General features: G+C 37.3%; 1 long non-coding RNA gene across 2 annotated transcripts in view; it reads left to right on the plus strand.

Annotated features, from left to right (window-relative positions):
- The window catches only part of LOC140850624 (uncharacterized), an 84,681-nt gene that overhangs the window by 64,587 nt on the left and 3,701 nt on the right, over positions 1 to 16,393 (plus strand). For both annotated transcript variants that reach the window (XR_012133572.1, XR_012133571.1), the window contains exons 4-5: positions 14,743 to 14,886; positions 15,848 to 15,992. This is a non-coding gene — a long non-coding RNA (uncharacterized lncRNA). The remainder of the gene's footprint in view (positions 1 to 14,742; positions 14,887 to 15,847; positions 15,993 to 16,393) is intronic.

A 16,393-nucleotide genomic window follows, 5' to 3' on the forward strand; every position in this document is an offset into this window, starting at 1 on the left:
AATTCCCCTCCACTGCCAAACAAGCAACAAAAACATATGGTATAAGAATATGCTAATTTTTCCCAAATTCATACATACTTTTCCCACCAAACTGAAGAACTAAAAATATAGTATTTCCATAATTTAAAAATAAAAGAATATAAGCAGAAGATATGAATTAGCATTCATAAATGTAAAATGAGACTGTTACAGGTCAGTGAATCATTTCAAGTTGGAATTGTCTCTTTCCTTCCATCTTATATTATCCTTCAAACTGTAATAAAACCGTATTCTTCCTTTCTAACTCATTCAGAATCTTACCTTAGTAATCCTTAGGCCAGGCTACTAATTTCTGACTCTGTCCATTTCACAGTCTGCTGCAGAATAAACTTGATAGCCGAAATTTGTTTCTTGAATTTCAGGCAATTATATCTGATTACTTACTGGAAAGCTTGGCTTGGATGGTCCATGCACAACTGAAACTTAACCTGTGACAAACAGAAGCCATCCTTTTCCCCTGTGAAAACCAACTTTCTCCTCTGACATTCCTTAGAATGTCATCCCACATAACCATTTGTCCCAAAAAGAAATCTGGGGTTGCCCTACATACTTTAATTCCCCCATATTGATTTCATATACCCTCTCTCTTGCCATCTCCAGTGTCACTGACTTAGTTCGGGTCTTTGACATGTCTTGAATGAAAAGTATGCCAAGATTCATGAATATGTGTGTGTGTGTTTGTGTGTGTGTGTGTGTGTGTGTACCCACTGTAAATTATAATGTCCAACAATAGATTGTTACATAAATCATGTATGCAAAATAGATAATAAAACACACTATTAAAATGTTGACATGTATATATTTAAATATGAAATTTTATAGAAGGAGATGTTAAATATGACTCTTTTTGTAATTAAAAATGCATGTACATGTATGTTATTTGAGTAAACAATTTTTTTTTTCTTTTTGGAAGACTATGACCTAAACTGACAAGGTAGTTATATTGGGAAGAGCCGTGAAGGGTTGGGTGAGGCAGAAAGAGTTCCTGATTCTTTTCTTTGTTTTAGATAATGTTTAATGATTTTTTTCTCACATAAATTTCTTCCTTAAAAACAAACTTTAAACTCCAATTAATGTTATTCATACTGTAATAACTTATAAGGATTAACAAACAAGGGGCAAGTTTAAACTCCATAACTATTAAGAATAAAACATTTTACATGGGATGAATGAGAGAGGAGGGGACCAGTAGGTACCAATGTCTTCCAGAAATACTGATGTTGCATTAAGTGCTGGCCCTTTCTTTAAAGTCACTGAAGTGGGCCCTATTTTAGCTTTTACAGAGCATAGACTTGAACCATCCTCTGGAGGAAACAACAGAAAACATGAGTTGGCAGTGCTGAAATCTAGATGTGCTAATGGTGTGTAGCTGAGTATTGATAAACCCTGCTTAAAGGAAACTTGAGGGATTCAGTGGTGTTTACTTGGAGTGACTTTCTGAGAATAGTTGGACCCCTGAAGACATCCATTTGTATGTCTTGAAACCCTCAGAAGATGACCAAAGAAGGCAATGTACCCACTTCCTTAGAACCTAGGCATGAGGACTGATCTATTGTTGTGTACTGTTCTATGGTCTTTATATATATATATTCTGTTTTTAATCCACATGACAACTTTTAAATTAAATATTAATATCCCTATTGTACAGGTGAAAAACTGAAGCATAGAGAGGTTAGATAACTCATCCCTGGTCAGATAATAAGCATCAGAGCCAGGATTTGAACCTAGGTGGTCTTGCTCCAGAGCCCAGGTCCTTAACTATGGGTGTTAGTGATAAAAATGTCTGAGTTCTGCAGCTGGATGAATGCAGGGTCCAGGTGGGTAATACAAACGAACACAAAGAACCAGGGGTAAGGTATCCAACAGGAAGTGACTCTCCAATTTACACGGGAGAGCTGAGGGGCAGATGTGGTGTCAGATCTGATTTTCTATGAGAGGCCAGAACCCAGCATAATCATGTTAGAGACTATATGCTCAGTCCTTACTGTCCTACTCAGGTTGGTGCTTGCTCTCTTGAGTATTTTGACACAAGATAACGAGGCAGCTGTCTATTTCCTTGGCATAAACCATTTGGCCACAGCCTGGAAATTTTCATGCCTCCAGCGCTCCATGTATTTGGGCATATTGTAAAAATAAATGGACGAGCCACCTGTATTTTATGTAGAGACAATGTGGACAACTTTCATAAAGCAGGTCAGTAATTGTTTAATCTCAATGTCAAAATTTATGTTACTGTAGACTATGCTAGGAAAATGCCTGCTTACCTGCAGGACGGGTGCTCAGAGAGCAGACTTATCTAATGAAAGTCTTTGGAGAGGACTCATCCAATCTCCTTTTTTCTTTTCACAAACATCTGAGATAGAGATTGTGATGAGCCATATATAAGGTTGCAGCTCATATTGAAAATGGTACCTCACTTCTTTTTCCATTTACTCTTTAAAAATGCAAGTTATTAGGCACTCACTGAGCCAGACACTTCACCCATATTATTCCATTTCACCCTCACAGGAACTCTGCGAGGAGTCACAATTTCACATTGTTAAAATGAGAAGACCAAGACTCTGAGGGGCAATTATGTATTTTAAACAATCACCAGTAAGTGGTTATATAAAACCTAGTTTTCCATGATGCCGAATATTGCTGTTTGAATTTCCATTACATTTGTTCTGCCTCTTCCCAACTCATTCCATTTTCATTTTTGTTGCATTGATCTCCATTAGGCATTTCCAGCGGCTGCCACGTTCGTATCATTGTCATCACCTGCATGAGATCATGCTGGGAACAAACCTCATGATCTCCTCTATTCCACGCCCTACCCATCCTGCTGCAGGGGCCGGAATCCCTGGAGCCTTTCCTCAACACATCCACCTCTGTCCTTATTCCATACCCAGTCCATCTAAAACCCCCTTGGCTTTGCCTCCTAAATAGTGTTTGACTGCCAGTAGTTCTTTCTTTTTCAGTGGCTACCATTCTAGACAAAGCTATGTAAACTCTCACTGGCCTTCCTGAAGTAGCCCCTTCTCCTATGTCTTCTGTCCATGTCTCCAATCATTCTCCACATGGGAGAAAATGAGCAGTCCCACCAGTTAGAGGGATCCTCCTAAAATGCAAATATTGATCAAGTTAATCACTCCTACCCTCAACTCCTTACTCTATTTAAATATTTTAGTGGGTTTCCTTTCACTTTAAAGACAACATTCAAAATCTTTAACTTGTCCTATAATGTCTCCCTCACCTGGCTCTAGCATGCCTCTCACTGCTTCTCATGTCATGTGACCCCTTTCTCTTTGCATACTTGCTTCAGAGGTAGAACAAGCCAGATTTCCCTGCCATTGGACCTTTGCACACAGTTTCTTCTGCTTAATAAACTCACCCCCCACACCACTACTCTTGAATGATTATAAACCTCTTTCTTTTCACCTCCATTTAATATTCATACTTTAGGAAAGTCTCTGCCAAGACTCCCTAACCGGATTTTTCCCTCCTGTTGATGATCCAGCACTTCACTTCTTAGGCACAGAACTTAATTTACACCTACTCAGGCGGTATAATCTCCTGACAGACTCCGAGCTTCATTTTACAGAGCCTTTTTTGCACACTGTTATATTCCCAACAATTATCTCAATTCTTGGAAAAAGTTGTTTCATGGTCAACATTTGTAGAATTGAAAGTGTTGTTGAATGAATGTTTTTTGTTTATGCTATTACCTGTAAAAAACTAAAACGGTCTTCCTTTCACTCCTTAACTAAAAAGATCCATAAAGTTTGTGCCAACTCTTCGGGAAGCATTATCTTCCTTGTTGCAATATCACACAAATGAAAAATTCCGTACTACTGGCGTGTACTTGCTCTTTCTGTTTCCCGGGGAGATATGTTCCTTAAAGTCAAGGGTCATGCTGTACAGTTTTGTCGATTCATCTATTCCCCTGCCTTCCTACATGTATGCCTTATCTTGTGCCACAAACACAATACTGCTAGTGTAGATCTGGTATTAAGTTAATATCGATTGACCAGAGGTTTCATGAAACTCGTTAGGAAACTGATGGAGAGTGTATGAGAGAATCAACTTTGGCAGATTGACACTTTCAAAGAAAAGTTTTTATCTGGACCTGATTTTGGAAGTTTAAAAAACACAAAGATGGGTCAAAAGAGAAAAATGGAAAAGAACATAGATGAATGCCTGTAAACAAATTAAGGATGGAAATATGATGGTTGTGTGCAATGGAATTTAAGGAAATAAAGAAGAGAAATAAAAAGAATAGTATATACTGATTAATGGATCCATCAAGTGTTTCATGCATCTATGAACTCCCATGCACCAAATAACAAAATCAACATATATATAGTATAGAAAGAAGTACAAGGAGAAACTGAAATAGTAATAAGTCTAGGAAGCTTTAACTTAAAATTCCTAGAAATGGGCATGCATCCATACAGAAATGTAGGAACACACATATGAACACACTCTCACATACAACAGTGGACCCAATAAGTCTACATCAAAGAAAATTCCAATAAATTGCTTAAATTAAATATTTTTATTAAAGGTACATTGTGTAAAAATAGCATAGAAGAATTAGACAGCATAGTGAAAACTTAATGACACTTGGAAAATGCATAAATTAATTAATAAAACTTAAAGATGAAATCAGAAAACAATGTATGGAATATATAAGCAAATTACACTAGATGGAAAAAGGTGGTATTTAGAAGAAAATTTATTGTATCATATGAGGATTTTTAAATTAAATGGATTTAAATATATAAGATACAAAGAACATGGGAGAAAACCAACAAAAAAATAGATATCTTCTATCTCCAAAAGCACTTGACAATCATGGCTTTACAGTAAGTTTTATCCCAGTCTTCAAGGACCAGGTAGTTACCATGCTATTTATGCTGCTATTAAGCATTAAAAAAATACAGACTCTCAAAAGTCATTCTATGACTTCAGTGTAATCCTGAAAAACTGATTCAAAACTTGATTCCTTGCAAGATTCCTCTAAGATTAGTTCAAATCTTAGAGGAAATGCTTCAGAATTGCCAAGAATATTTGGAAAGAGTAATGAATTCTCACTTGCTCTAACACGTATCAGAATATAAGATATAGTAAATTAAGCAGTTTGTGGTTTTTCTTACATAGATGAGTTGATTTACTTGGGAGAACATAATGCTAATTATGATTTCAAATCAGTTGTGAAAATAGTAAATATTTGAGAAACTTTTAGGATAACTTGGGGAAAACATGTTAACATTCTACTTTACATCATGTCCAGAAAATTCTGTAAAGACTAAAGTTCAAAATTTAAGAACCAACTATTATAAAATAATTTTAAAATGGAAGCCTTTCTAACTAACAGAGGAAATGCAACAGTTAAAAAGGAAAAGATAAATAAATATGACCTGTTAGAAATATAAAATTTTTATATGGGGCAAAGATAAGTAAGTGACCAACTGGGAGAAAACATTCCCCATATATATAAAATACTCAAATATTAATACCATTAGCAGTTAAAGTACATCTATAAATCAATAACAAAAGGTCAACAAATGGAATAAAGAGGTGAACTTGAGGAAGAGTGTACAAATGTCCAAAAATCACAAGCTCTTATACAAAAGTATGAAAGATGAAAATTAAAATAATAGTTATATTCTTCACCTAAAAATTGTGAATATTTAAAAAATATTCAGTGCTAGTAAGGTATGGATAAAAATGCATACCCATACTTTTGGTAGATGTGAAATTGCATATTATAAGATTTTAAATGTGTGTACGCTTCAACCCAATTATTCCACTTTCAGGTATCTATGCTACAGCTATACTGTGGAGGTGCGCATGGAAATACACATAGATTGTTCACTGCAATGTTTAAATAGCAAAAAATTAGAAACAACTTGAGTATAAAGCTAATAAGCTAAGGTACTTTCATGGGTAATATAGTAAGAGTAAACACTAACAAAAATAGACAACAGTCAACACCGGTGCTGACTACATAGAATGGATTGATCAGAATGGACATGGACTGTAAATAACTAGCAAAAGAATACTGCTATATACTGGCTTGATTTCAGCCATGGATAACTCATTTTAGGCAGCTGCTTTTAAATTGGGGGCCAATTAGTATGAATCACACTTGACAGTGTAGACATCCTACACTGTTTAAGAAAATAGAGTAAGTTGGCAAATTCTATCTATACTTCTAACATGATTTCACTTTTGTGAAGATTAAAAAGTAAGCAAAAAAGCCTATATGGCAGGAGTATGGTGTATATGCCCTTTGAAATATTTTGAAATATGTAATATTTGACTAATAATTCACATTAATGTTTTTGATTTATCAATCGTTTATCCCTCACTATATTTACTTATATGCCTTAACCATTCCTCTAATCAGCTGATCTCTTCATCCTGCCTCACAGAAAGGATGACACAGCAGAGAGAAGAGAAAAAAGTAGTCAATTTTGAACTCACAAGTTCAACAGTATGAAAAAAAGAAACTTCAACCAATTTGAAGATCTAATTGGCTTTATTAAGCAAATCACGACTCAGGCAGCATCCCATCTAGCAAGCAGAGAAATGTTCTGAAAAGTTGTACAAAATAGAAGGTTTTTATAGACAGGAAGGTGGGGCAAAGAGTTATCAAGAAAAGAAGAGATTAGAGATTGTTTCCAGTAAGGCCACCGTCCCTTAGGAGGAGCAGGGGGCTTATGCAGGTGACCTCACCAGGAAATTCCAGACTGATGGGCTTAAAATTCCACTCTGGGAGAAGCTGGAACTGCAATTAGGTGAGGCAGGAAGCCCCAGTTTGGTGACTTGGTCCAGCAGAAGTGAGTCCACCGTGGGCCTGTATTTTTCTTTTTAACAACAGACAGGAAGAAATGGAAATAACTCAGGATATTGAGAAGAGATCTGGAAGAAGACATGGTAGAGTTAGAAGATGCCACACTGATCACTTTTTTCATCAAAGAGAAAAGAGGAGGAGAATTAGAGGGTAAGCAGTAAGATTTTGACTGCATTGGGTTTGTGAGAAAAAGACTCAGAATCCCATCCATCAGCACTCCAGGAACAAAACCAAATTAAAACCAGGATAGGGCAATGACTCAGGGTAGCCTGCAGATGGATTTGAAGACCTGTGAGGACAGGGCCACTCTCCAGAGAAGGGGCTGTGTGTTATGTCTGGGCAGATGGACATCAGGATGGCCCTGGAGTGGTAGGATTCCCATACCCTCAAGGAAAGTTCACAATACTTCCTCCAAGGATCCAAGGATAGTCGGATCTTAATACTGGAGTCATTTGATCTTCAGAGGCTCTGCAGAGAGGAACCTATAATGAATCCACTGCCCAGGAACATATGAGGGAAGAGGCGTCTCAGTAGATGCTGCAGTGAAAGAAGAAGGATGAGAACAAGATGTGACCACTGCTTTCCCCAACGCCTTGGCACTTCGGAAGCTCCCAACAATGCACGGAACTCTGAGGAAGGGAGTAGGGTATGATTGAGGGGAAGAGCTGATTTGATGGTATGGTAGCTCCTATTATCAGTTAAGTGATTGTAGAAAAAGAGAATTACTGTTTTTGTGTGCTCGAGTTTGTAGAGTAAAATTTATATGCTATCACCTGAATCTTTATTTAATTTCTCTCACTTTATTTAATTTCCCACTTTTAACATTGTAGCGTGTCCCCCCACCCAAAGGTTTCTAGGGAATGGTTGGAGCACTTTTTTTCCTCATAAACTTCTATGCCATGTTGAACTTTTTACAGCAGCATTGCACTCCTTTTGCAATTAAAAATAACAAAATAATAATTGATATCCCCCCATACACATAAAGTAGGATAAAATGAATCTGAAATTACTTGTGGGGTTACATGTTTCCAAGGTAAGCATCCCTTTAATTATTGGCTGCAGTAATCATTCATATTGTCCGCATTTAAATTAAAACTAATTGACTAAATAAAATAGGTGAAGGCTTTTAAAAAAAGAATATTGCGAAATGCTCTTGTTGGATTTGCTTCTTGTCATACTGCGTCGTGGTTCAGCCACTGAAGCTGCTGTTAACTCTGCTGATGCCTGTTAACAGCTGGATGCAGTCTTCCAGAATTTGCTTCCCAGGACACCAGGGCAGAGTCAATGGCAGTTTCAGCTCTCTTGAAGACTGATGCAGCATTACAGTGCTTAGCAAAACCATGTGATCTTTTAATCAATCACTGAAATAAATCTATGCATCTGGTGTCAGGAACCAAAGTAATTTCACATTCACCTTCCTAATTCCCTGGAATTGAAGGAAATGGAATCTCAATCAGACTCACTGAACCACACTACTGAGCCTCCACTCCCAAAGGGATTTAATATTTTTCACTGTTCAAAAGACTTGTCTTGCAATAAAGAAATGGAGGTTGGCATATTTATCTATAAATATGAAAGTGATGGGGCACCCGTTATGGTCCTGGCTCATAAAATTTGAAGAATATTGTTGCATGAATCCATAATTCCTAATCACTGTCATGTAAACTGTATCTTTTCATAGGATCTTAGAAAGGTTTTGCAGAAATCTTGTGATTCATTCTCTTGCTTCACATACAACTTATTGAGATATTTCTACACAGAAGACTCTTTTTTACTTTTAAATCTCTTGAGGAAAAAAGTTTCTCTAAAAATATAATTCACTGTCTCACCCTCTTTAGTTCTAGGAATTTCTTCCATGTAAGATCAACTCCTGATTTAACCCAGGTAATGGGAAAGATGAGTGAACCAGTAAGTATAGAATGATAAATAATTTAAAAAGTAATTTAACCTTGCCTGCAGTGTTGTAGGAGCATTACATAGTGAAGAACAATGTAATATTATCTTAGTAATGCTTTTAAGAGCTTTTATTAGCTGGCCCACTCATCATTCAAGTGTGTATTAAAGGAGTGATCATATTCAGTGCTTCTCAAATTCAGGACCAAAGTAGCATTTTAAATCATCTTCTTGGCTTCTGTCTAAACACATATTCTCTCTCTGAACACTTCCTCAGTTGCCCAGTATCTCGGCTTACTTAAATAGACGTAGCTCGCAGCCTTACACCTATCCTTTGTCTTTGATTCAGATTTGTTAGCCTGCCATAACAAATAAAACCCTGGTTGAAAAGCATCCTGAGGTCTTCATAGTGGTTCAGGGGGATGGGAAGGGAATAGGGAACAAGTAACCAGAGTTGGGAAGCTCACTCAGCTGTGATTTTGGCTGCAGATGGGGAAGCCAGCTGTTGTCCAAATCCCTGGGTCATAAAAAGTTGGTTACTTTGAGTATCGTAAGTGGCCCAGAGCATGTGCTGTAATTGTTGAGCCATGATAAGCAGCGTTATAGTGAGGTGGCTACATCAGAATTCTCAATTGTCCCAGCTAGGAGTGTATTCAAATGCACTTCCAGTTCCCTGAGAGAGCAGTTTTGTTAGGGTGGCAGGGCCGGTTCTGTTCTGCAGTAGAAGCCAAGACACAGGGGCAGAAGCCAGCTGTATAGACTAGACAAATGAAAAAGTTCACTAACTTCAGGGGAAAGGCTGTGGTTCTCTGAACAAAAGATTGTCTAGGCACCTACCTTGAGCAAATAAGGTATTGTTAAGACCAGTTGGATCCCACTTGCTGGTGCCCCAGAAGCTACTGTTGAACTCTCTAATCAGCTCAGAAACTGGGCAGAAATGACCCTTTGGTTGAGAGCCTGAGGTCTGAAGAGCTGTGAAAAATCATGAGCACCAGTTGTTTCTGTTACTCAGATATTTGGGATCCTCTCCCGCCCCACCACTGTACCACCAGGTGCCCAGGCGATACATGACATGGATAAACCACAACATTCCATTCAGGGAGCAGTCCTTTCCTGATCAGTGTTTAGGACCAAATCATCTGTTATTTTTAAGTCTAAGTTTGAAGATGATTTATTGTCATTTCAAAGCATATGCTACTTTATGTTTTATAAATGGAAACTGGGTGAGATGTATCCTTTGAAAGACATTCTTTGGGGCTATGTTTAATTAAACTCTAGCACTCTGAATGATGGTGTTTTTGGCAGAATTTCAAAATAAAGGCCACTCTGAGAACAAGACATGAAATTATGTTATAGCAAGGAGTGTTTAAGCAAGATCCTAAGATGACAATGCCAATTACAGTGACTTTGGAATAGATCACACAGTGCTATGAATTAGGTCAGGAGACTTTCGATAATAAGGTATGCTTAAGAGTGGTGTCACCTAGAACCAGACAACTCAAGTCTTATGATTCCATTATTTTTCTCCTTTTATTATAAAATATAAGACATGATATCATTAAGAAGACATTTAACCAATGTTAAGTATATAACATTTTCTTTATTGAAATAAATAATAAAGAAAGCAGATGATGTGTGGAGAGTATTTTAAACTTTGCCAAAACTAAATACTTTTATATACTGGAAAACCCATATCTAAAGGCCCTTGTGTCAGGGATCAGAGACAAGCAGTGTAGTGATATGATTCCCTCAAGACTGATGCTGATTCGAGATGAATGAGTGGTCTCCTGGTCAGTGAAACTTATTACCCCCTCTCCTTCCAATGAGATGAACAAAATAAATCTCCTTTCAGAAAGGTGGTCTTCATATCTCCAGTGTGTCTATTAAGAATGCCTCCGCCACCTGAAAAGCAGTGTAGTCTAAAACATTACTCTTATTGGAAAATTATTTAAAAATTTTTTCTTAGGCATGACATGCTAAACAACTAGAGTGTTGTAGGAATATATTTTGAAATTTTGATAGCGCACTGGCAAAAACCTCTGATCCTTTAGAGCAGTGCTGTGTAGATTCTGTAACACTGGTGTAATTACAGGCTTGGATTCTTTGTGTTCTCATGCCTTGAGACATAAAGGTATTAAGTTTTCTTCCCTAGAAACAACGAAGTGTTTTTTAAATCTTTTTATTTAGTGTGACAGAGACCACATCTTGTGTTGCATTAGAAAGAATGATTTATCCATTAACGCCTTTTACCCATCTAGAAAGAAACAAAATCCTGTTAAATCCATGAGAGTCTGTACCTCAGAGATCTTTTCTCTTTGGGTAAATAAGTGCCCCTGAGCCAGCTTAATTTTCCTTTAGCGCAGGAAGCCTAATGTAAGAACACCCTTTGAACTTGGACAAAGGCTGTGTCTGCCCCTGCCTCAGTAAATAATTTCAAAGTCATTTTGAGTATAACTTCTGGACAAACCAATTAAAATGGTTTAGAAGTGAGGTCAGGAACTTACGATATTTATGGCCAACAGATAATAAAAGATAATTTTAGCACAATGGGGGAGTTGTGAGAACAGGCAGGCCCGAGAGTGAGAAAGGAAGATGCAGCCTTCTTATTTGTACTTCAGGTCTTGCTACTTCTGCGCAAATCATGTAACTCAGGTGGGCTTTCTGCAAAGTCCCTGAGCAGGTCGCTGCTTCTTTGGGCCAGACAACAAAGCCATGTGCCAGGTGCCCAGGCTTTTCTGTCCAAAAGGAAAGAGTTGAATATAATAAAAGCACCAATAAGAAGGCACCTCAGAGGTCTGGTCTAATTCTTGATCCCCTCTGTAAATGATTGTCCTCTGCTCAGTGATCATCCAGAAACAGGGAGTTGATCCTCTGCAAAGCAGCCCACTTCCTATTTGTACAGCTCCAACTATTAGAAAAATCTTGCTGGTTAAGAATTGAATTCTCTCTGTGTGTAGCTTCTTCTATTCACTGTTGCCAGTTTTAATACTTAGGTTTGTACTAAACAAATGTAACCTTTCCCTGTTTACCACAGTTTCTCAGATACCAGAACTCAGCTATCCCGTTTTTTGCTGAGACTTATTTTTGCCTTAATGGTAAACACTGCTGGCTCTTTTACATCTAACATGGTTTTAGAACCCTTTCCAGTAGAGCTGATTACTTCTGAATACATCAAGTTTGTTTACAACTTTTAAAAAATATGCTATTAGGGCCAGAATCACTCTGACTGGAATATTCAAGAGACAGAAAAAAGGTGGGCTCTTAATTGTGGCTTTAAGAGCTTCCTTCAGTGCACACTGAGTTCACACTGTTTTTCTTTTCTTTTTTCTCTTTGCAATTTTGATATTCCATTGAGACTTGTCTAGAGCTTACATCTTACATATTTATGGCCTGTTGATACACCATATTTTCCCCATTCTATACTTGCACAATTGTTTCAGACCCAAGTGCAGGATCTGTATTTTTCCAGGGTAAATTTTATCTTATTAAAATCAAACCATTATCCAAGTCTCTCAGGGTCTTTTGGTATCCAGATTTCACCAATCAATATATTCTCCCCATGCTCCTCGGTTTCCACATAAATGAGAATAAAATCTCCCTCATAAAATGGTTGTGAGGACTATATGATCCAACACAAGGAAGTGCTTAGAATGGGGACAAATACATAATAAGTGATCAATAAAGAAAATTATTACCATTTTGTAAAAATGTTTTTTAACTTTAATGTGCATTTGTTGACAAAATGCAAATAAGCCCCAACCTTTTAGAATAAAATATTTTCATCAAAACTAAATTGTAGGCAGAATTTGGACAAAGAAGTATTTAAGCAACACTAGAGGCCTTTACAGTTATATAGAATTCAAAGAGAAATGTATTTTTTTTGTAGAAAAATCTCAATACATTTCCAAGTAAAAGGGCTATCTAGTTGGACAAGTTGAGGCTCATTTCAGTTGCCTCCTAAAATCCACATTCCCACCTCCTGGCGCCATCTGCGACTAGCAAACTCTAAATTCACCAAAATGATAAATTGCTTTGCATCTCTTCTCTGTGAAATCATTACTCAAAGCTGTAGGGGAGGATCCAAGTTCTTAATGACAAAACACCATGTGTGAGAAAGTAGAACCTTTCCTTTCCGTCAGTCTGTCACCAGAAGAGTTAGTGGGATGACATAGTGGAAATGCTCTCAGTTTGTGATGCTCTCAGATCTAGGTTCACATCTTAGCGCAAGAACATATTAGCTATGTGACCTTGGAAAAGTTACTAGCCCTCAGTCTCTCTACTTTCTCATTTATGGGAATGGGGTAATAGTAACTTCTAGAATTTAAGGCAGTTGCAATAATGTGTACAAAATACCAACTGTAATTAATACTCACCATTATCAATCACTCATGTGAAGGGATGATGATGACAATAATCAGTAAGAACTGACTTGATGCCTACCAAGTTTCCATTACAGAATTTGAAAACCAGCATGTCAATAATACAGTCCAATTAGAAGACAGTAGTAAAAGGGGAATATAGAAAATAGGACTATATAATATTGTGATTAAGTGCTTTGGGATCAGTGTGGAAGTAAAATTTTCTTAAGATAAAAACTTCTCATGTCTTAATTGAAAATATAAGCTAGAAGCTTGTCATAGGAGTTGAAGCAAGTCATAGGAGCTTATAGAATGGTCTAGTATGCTGGCATATAATTTCAATGAAACATGTGATTTTAAAAATTTGTAACTTCACTCAACCTCTCTTAAGTGACTGCTACATGCCAGGTAACCCACACTCTAAGAAGAAAATGCCCTTGGTGATCAAAAAACCGTTCTTACAGCATTCTTCCAGTGTCTAAGCACTCTTTATACATCCACAGAATCATAAATTGAAAATATTTTTGTCTCGAAAATCATTGAATCGTGGAACACTGTTAACATTTTCTTTCTTTCTTTATACAGCACATTAAGCATGAAATGAAACTCAGTATCACATAGTGAAGGTTCATCCTTTGAATAGCTTTTCTTTATCTTATTAGTGAAGTCTGCTTTGTAGAATAGAAGCATAATGTTGGAGAATTAAAATACATTTAATCAGTGCAAAGAATTCAGTAAAATTAAATCTCTGTATCACAATATTTGAGGTGTGCAATCCCATACAGAAGGTAGATGTGGATTTGCTTTAACTTTGAAGTTGAGGTTTATCCAAAAGCTAAGGAATCCTTTAAAATGAACACATTTCAATTGTGAATTTCCAAATTTTCAATTTTATTTGGTTCTTTAGATATTGTCATTTTAAAGTGATATACTTACCAGAGTTAATTGCTTTGGCATCCGTAAAATATTTCTACTTATAAATCTTCTAAATACCAGAGAATTTTAATAAAAGAAAATTACTTTAAAAGCACTTATTATTCTATGAGAAAATATTAAAAACTTAGATATTTAATTTTTTAAAAGAAAATGAAGAGGCATGGATACAGACCTTTCTTCTAATAAACTAGGGTAGAACATGATTTATTATGCAGAGCTATAACAAGATTCGTAAACCACTCCATGAAAAATCGTGCCACAATGGTCAAATGTTAAGGTGCAAAAAACTAGGCACTAAATACCAACTCAGAAAATTAGAAATCAACAAAAAGTGGTTTAGAAAAACTACCACTGAGAAAAAAAACTGGGTTATCAGGCTGTTGGTTATAAAGCAATCAATCAAGGGTTAACCATAAAGTAAATCACATGTCTGGAGCATAGTGGCTTAGGTTATCAACTATTGAAAGTTGTTTTTTCTTAATGATAACTTTGAAGTTATCATTCCCTGAAAAAGAGATAGGCACAATAAAGGAGGGCCACCATACCAAGAAAAAGAGGCTACATTAATGAAAAAAGGGAGTGCTCTTATATTTGTACAAATATGCCTTAGAGGCCATTATGTATGTTGCGAATGCGGTGACCCTCTACTGAGAATGTTGTGCTTCCAATCCACAGATTCAGGCTTTCACGGTGGGAAGTCTGACTAGGAGACGTGCTCACATGTTGTGATGAGCTGCATGAGAAACTAGCTCCTCAAACACCAGTCTTCACTGGACGGATTTCCTCTCTCAACCACACCATCCACTCCCCTCCCCACTGGTGAGTAAGAATGAAGAGTCCCACCAGTACAAGTCCAGTAGGGGAGAAGATCCTTGGAAGCAGCTAATCACAGTTAGCAGGGTAATTTGCTAAGTCAGAGGGCAGAACAGGCAAAGCAGCTGGAAACCCAAAGAAATGAACAATGCTGGTTCAGTTTCCATGCGGGTGAGAAAGCGGAGCTAACTGGGTTTAGGATGAGTCTGGATGAGGGACAGTTTGGAAACAGAATAAGGAAGGATTCAAAGAAAGGTAACAAAAATATCATGTGTACTTACAAGGCAGCAGCATTTCCAAGGAAGATGGGTCATGAAGGAGGCTCCATCAAAGTGAGTTTGTCAGATGAACTAGGGAAACGCTAAAAAATGTCTCCATCTCATGGAGAGTTACAAAGCTTGAAAGAAAGTCTTGAAGCAAATGAATCTGTTTAATTTTGTCTAATAATTTAGCATATAAAGACATTTTTAACATATAATTTACGGTGTATCCTTAAAGACATTTTATGCCTAGCCAGGTCTAGGGAGGGCAGATAATTTTATTCTCATAAACAAACAGAGATGTCAAATAACCAGTGGAAAAATTCACACCAGGTACCAGGTGGTGGCAATTCCTGCTCCAGAAATTCAGGCTATTGTCTAGCGTACTTGGAGCCGTATCAGCACAGACACAGAGAATCTTGAAAGAAATTGCAAAAGGCTTCTGAGCCTTGCTAAGAGATAACTGATAGAATAAATCATTTTTGAAAGAATACTAAATTGCTAAATCAGAGGTCCCATTCCTGGCTGGCTGGGTCGGACCTTGGGGAAATGACGTAACTGCTCTAGGCAGTTCCTTTGAAGTAGGTGCAACTGTTTCAGGCTGTCCAGCAGCCCTGTGCTTCTTCTGATATAGAATCTCTTCTTCATGTGAGGACTCTGGCTTCGCGTTACTCGACTTCCCCTTGTTCTCTCCCCTTTCACCACAGGGACGGCCTTGACTGAGTGCACCCTGCTTCCTGCACGCACCTTATCCACAGAAGTTTGTTTAGGGATGGAAACATGATCCAAACTGGACCAGAGCTCACCCAGGAAAAGACAATCCCTTTCAGCTGAATTGTTACCTGCTAAGATGTGAGTGCGGGCTAGGAGAATCCTCTTTTTGTTTGTTTTTATTTTTCTCACTATGTGGAAAGAGCTTTACTGAAAGATGGGGCCAGTGGAAGAATCTGGATGACGTAATGCATCAGCTTCTCGTACAGCTGAAGCACCTGTGTCCCTTGGTCTTGCAAGTCACACAAGCCAGTAAATTTAGTTTTTTTTTTTAGGTTAGCTTGGATTGGGTTTATGTTGATTGAAACCCAAAAAGTCTTGATTAATACAGGCTATTCTAGCTTGAACATTTCATGAATTTAGAAGATATATATATCTTATATTACTCAAAACAAGGCAACATCATTTTTTTTTTCTTGAGAAAGCTAATCTGTGGAATGTAGGGAAGGGACTTTCATACTTGATCCTTTTTGTTAATTATT

This window comes from Manis javanica, chromosome 7 (genome assembly GCF_040802235.1).
Source record: "Manis javanica isolate MJ-LG chromosome 7, MJ_LKY, whole genome shotgun sequence".
NCBI lineage: Eukaryota > Metazoa > Chordata > Mammalia > Pholidota > Manidae > Manis > Manis javanica.